This window comes from Octopus bimaculoides, chromosome 20, assembly GCF_001194135.2.
Source record: "Octopus bimaculoides isolate UCB-OBI-ISO-001 chromosome 20, ASM119413v2, whole genome shotgun sequence".
Lineage (NCBI taxonomy): Eukaryota > Metazoa > Mollusca > Cephalopoda > Octopoda > Octopodidae > Octopus > Octopus bimaculoides.
Window position 1 is genome coordinate 41,493,098 of NC_069000.1, and position 5,300 is coordinate 41,498,397.

General features: G+C 37.0%; 1 long non-coding RNA gene across 1 annotated transcript in view; it reads left to right on the forward strand.

The window, feature by feature from the left end:
• The window catches only part of LOC128250361 (uncharacterized), a 47,981-nt gene that overhangs the window by 8,847 nt on the left and 33,834 nt on the right, over positions 1 to 5,300 (forward strand). The window contains exon 2 of the long non-coding RNA XR_008266386.1: positions 3,334 to 3,539. This is a non-coding gene — a long non-coding RNA (uncharacterized LOC128250361). The remainder of the gene's footprint in view (positions 1 to 3,333; positions 3,540 to 5,300) is intronic.

The following is a 5,300-nucleotide window of genomic DNA, read 5'->3' on the forward strand; positions in this document are numbered from 1 at the left end:
TGTATGTGCGTGCGTGTATGTGTGTGTGCGTGTGTACATGCGTGCGTGCGTATGTGTTCATGCATGTATGTGCGTGCGTGTGCGTCTTTGCGCGCGTGTAAGCGTGTGTGTGGGTGCGTGTGTACCTGCACGTGTGAATGCGTGTGTATGGGTTGGCCTCTTGTGGGTAATAAAGAAATGGCGCGTGTGTATGGGTGTGTGTGTGCGTGTGTACATGCGTGCGTGCGTATGTGTTCATGCATGTATGTGCGTGCGTGTATGTGTGTGTGCGTGTGTGTGTGTGAATGTACATGGTATCGTGGTTCAGATGCTGCACACGATTTCAAACGCGGTGGTGTGTTGTGTTCTTGATTTCACATTGCTTCAGTTCCCCCAGCTCTATACGAGTTACCCTACGGCGGACAGGCGTCCAGTTCAGCGGAGGATGTTGGTCTACCTGCTGAACCATCTGGGTGACATCAATCAAAAGCTACAGCAATGCGTGGAAGCGCATTGTAACCAGCGGTGTATAACAACATCCGACAATCTAATTGATACAGCGATGTGTGAAAATATATATATATATAAAATGTGCGTATGTATGTATTGTATGCATGTATGTATGTATGTATGTATGTATGTATTATGTATGTATGTAAGTGTGTATGTTCGTTTGTAAGTATGTATGCATCCCCTTCCTTTATGGAGCTAGTTTTAATTACCACTTAGTGATTATGACACACCCTCTGGAGACGGAGATAATTTTCATAAATCACACACATACACACACATACATATACGCACATAGACAAATACACACACACACACACTTATATATTCATTCGCCATGTTGAACCGCTGAACTCAACACGTTTTTTTTCTTTTAATTCTCTATTTATTTCCTCTTATTCCTCTCTGTCTAAGAGCGTAGGCTCGAAACATAAAAGACTTTTCCATTTTTCCCGTGCGTCAAACTAATACACCTGTTTACTGTTCCTACACCTGTCTTCGTCTTCCTTTTTCTATAAATTTGAATTATATATATATATTCTTCTTTTTTTAAGATGATAGTATGTGATTAGAGGGAAATTTGATTGCTATTTCTATCAGCTCCTCATGAAGGCATTTACTTATATTTCAAGTACAAAATTCATTAGCATTCTATTTGCTATGGTTTTAATAAAATACAAAGTTTGTCGTTTCATCTTTCGATGACAACCATTAATAAAGGTACGTGTTGTCACCTTCTTTGAATAAAAGAAATGGAAAGCTTTCCAATAAAATCCACAGTTTCCGAAAACTGAAAATACACCTCATGGATATTCCATTAATTAAATGGAATATCCATCAAATAGAGAAGTTCATCAACCAGAAATAACTAATTTAGGTGCGAAACTACCAATAAAATGTCTACGCAGTCTTCAGAAGTCAAAGCTGTTAAGTCTTGCCCAAATCATACAGTACCCTCAAAGAATAAGAATGACACTTTCAGAATATAGTCTGAGATATACAAAAAGGCATATGGTTTACTTGAATATAAAGTGAATCTGACTGAAAACTGTTTTATATTTTATTCAGGAGATATGAGAGCTGACAAAGCCTAGCTTCTAGTAATACAAAGCAGACTATCAAATGCAAGCAATATACGCCTGGAACCAAGAAATACATTCAGAATCAACATTAATACGTCTAAACTTTATAGAAAGAATTTTTTTTAAAGTAATGTTGTATTTACTTAGCGAAGGAACTTTTATTGCTGACAACGCAGTTTCTTCAACTTAACTTAGTATATCAAACATGTTCCCGAGAGATTGCTTTCAACATACGGGATTTTGTAGAGATTATATATCATGGAGGTGGGAATTATATGCTGGGAATTATGTTATACCATTCAGTTCTGCAACGAAAATCTCATTTTACGAAAAATTCTTTCCTTCGCCTTATAGAACAGATTACACAAAGCAAAGTAAAATGGTGTTCATAGAAAAGTTCATTCTGACAGTTAAGTCAATCGCTTTCTCCAAGATCATGAAACGGTGACTTGATATTATTTTGGGCTTTCCCCAACCTGTAAGCTCTCTTTGAAAATTTAAGGCAGATAATTAAGTGGAAACCGAATTCAAAAGCAAAGTAGTGGTGGAAATTCGGAGACTGGGGTTAAATGAAAGCCTGCATTATCATTAAAAAAAAAGAAAAGGATTTTGGTGGCATAATCAACAGAACTAATAAACTTTCGGAGTTTTTGTAATGGATGACGTATACTACTTACCTACCATGATTGAAAAATAAAATTGAAACCTCTTCTCCATAGAGAATTTTTCTGAGGAGGCAACGTTTTAAAAGGATGTTTACAAGATTTACCCATTCAAAAATCCTCAATATTAAATTAGGATCACGACTAAACAAAATATAATCTTTAAAGAATTCTTAGATTCAGGAGATATTTGAAGAGTCAGGAAATGACTCTGCAATAACAAGTGATAGACCCACACTTCTTTCGGGAAGGAACTGCTGGTTTGTCCCCTGCCTTGTAGTGTATTCCTCGAAGAATACCACCACAAGACACGGATAATTGCATTCAGACCCAGCGTAAAAGATTCGTAAGAAAATTAGGAATTTACAGCAAACTGACTAGGACTACAGTAAATTTTGTAAACACCCTTTTAAAACGTTGCCTCCTCAGAAAAAATCTCTATGGAGAAGAGGTTTCAATTTTATTTTTCAATCATGGTAGATAGGTAGTATACGTCATCCATTACAAAAACTCCGAAACTGGTAAGAGTGTGGGGAGGAAGGTATCCTCATACCAAAATCATGAGCCAAATGCTTGCAATAGAGTAGACTCCGCTAAAGGTTCCTTAAGTACCAGAAGTTGGTGTTAAACTAAGTGATGAGTTAAATCTACCACCCGAATATACCATAGCGGAATTTGAACTCAGAACGCTAAAAGCCGGAATAAACGCTAAAAGCCGGAATAAACGCTAAAAGACGTCCAAGCCAATGCTCATACTGTTCTTACAATTCACTGCTTTGGTTATTAGCTTTTTATCGACCCCGAGGTGATGAAACACGAAGCTATCTAGCCAGAATTTGAACTCAGAGCGCAGAAACACGGAACAAATCCCATTGGCCGCCTTTAGAATATAAATAATAATATGCCATTATAGACCTAAAAAAAAGATCAAGTGATGAACATGTCTTTTCTCATATTTCGTTATTGGAAAAACAAAATGTATATTTTTCTGTGAATACAATAAATCAGATGACATTATCAATATATTTCATTACATATTTACATTCCTGATAGATAAAGGAGCATCATTTAATCATTTACTTTATTTTTTCTTTATTCAGTACCTGCCACCTCTGATACTGCATATCTAAACCAACTTTCCATCTGGTACTTTACAACTCTACCCAACTATTAATACAATAATCCACCAATGCGTTTCGTCACTACACGCAAGAATGGCCTGTCGGCAATAAAATATTATTTCTTCTGTTTGAAAATAGGAATCATTCCCGAAATATTGTAGGATCATTGAACAATCTATGTTAAGGTAATGCAATGTGTCTTTTCTCTTCGTTTTCATTTATTATCATCACCTCACATATTTTGCCTAACTTCTCACATGCATCGCTCAAAAGTTTATCTTTTTTACAAACATTTATATAATTTACACGCGTTGCAATGCTTCAAGTAAATTACTACACTCTTGTGCCATTCTTTCTTTCTTAACTTATACATCCCCGTGTTCCTTAGAAAGTTTTCGACTCCTACTTCCTATTAGCTCTATTTTTACCCATGTTTTTCTAATGTTTGTTTCCAGCTTCCGTCGATACAAATAATTTATTTGTGTTAATCGACAGATTGTTTCAACTTTATTGCTCAGAACAGGATCGTTATATGCTCCGTAGAGTACATTGAAACCCTCCTTATTCAGATCTATTTGACAGCCAATATTTTATACTCTTCTTTTTCACTCCATTCCTTTTTCCCCCTCTCCTTGTCTCTTTCTCTGCCATATTCATCGATAGACTCATTGTAAAATCGTGTAATGATACTTCTGGAGAAGAGAACGGTCAAATATGATGACTAAGGAAACTTCACATTAATGTTAGTATCTCCGTAACATCTCTTCAGTCGTGGTTTATATTCTACGACAAAATTAGAACATCTTCCATTTGATCTTCTTTGTTCCACATTAGAACCCCAACGATAGCAATATATTTATTTCTTTATTGCCCACAGGGGCTAAACGTAGAGGGGACAAACAAGGACAAACAAAGGATTAATTCGATTACATTGACCCCAGTGCGTAACTGGTATTTATTTAATCGACCCCGAAAGGATAAAAGGCAAAGTCGACCTCGGCGGAATTTGAACTCAGAACGTAAGGGCAGACGAAATACCGCTAAGCCTTTCGCCCGGCATGCTAACGATTCTGCCAGCTCGCCGCCCGAAACGGTAGCAACATATTAAGAAATTTTCCATTAGTCCAAGGTCAACCAACTACAAATTCCTTTTTGTCTTACCTTTATGGGTGGGTGGGGGTCTAGATGCAATTATTATATAGCTTGTAATAAATTTCTTCATGAAGAAAGTGTTGGTCTGCATCCTATCATTAGAGCTAAATTTATGAACTCTCACATATCTCTTGAACCAAGAATATTTCTACAAAATTGGTTTTTCTGTCTTTCAACAATCTTACATGGCTTTCCTTACTCTGTGAAATAATGTAGCGAGAATTGTTGTTGCTTATTTGTAAGTAAATACTGATCGAATGGACAAACCGCCCTGGTCTTTTAGTTTGTTTTTTTATATCACAGACAATATCTTCCAATGTGTTTTCTTTAAATAAGTATTAGGTTGTAATTGGAGGGAGATTTGGCTCTTGTTTCTAGCAGGTCGACTGAAGAGTTCTTCGCTTTTCTTTTATTCGTTTACTTGCTTCAGTCATTTGACTGCGGCCATGCTGGAGCACAGCCTAGAAGGATTTTAGTAGAACAAAACGACGCCAGGACTTATTTTTTAAGCGTAGTACTTATTCTATCGGTCTCTTTTGCCGAACCGCAAGATAATGGGGACGTAAACACACCTACACTGGTTGTCAAACGGTGATGGAGGACAAGAACAGGCACAAAGACACACACTCACACACATATATATAGGACGGGCTTCTTTCAGTTTCCGTTTACCAAATCCACTCTCAAGACTTCTGTCGGCCCAAACTATAGTAGAAAATATTTGCCCAAGGTGCTACACAGTGGGACTGAACCCGAAACAAACTTCCCATCCCACATCCACGATTGTACCTATA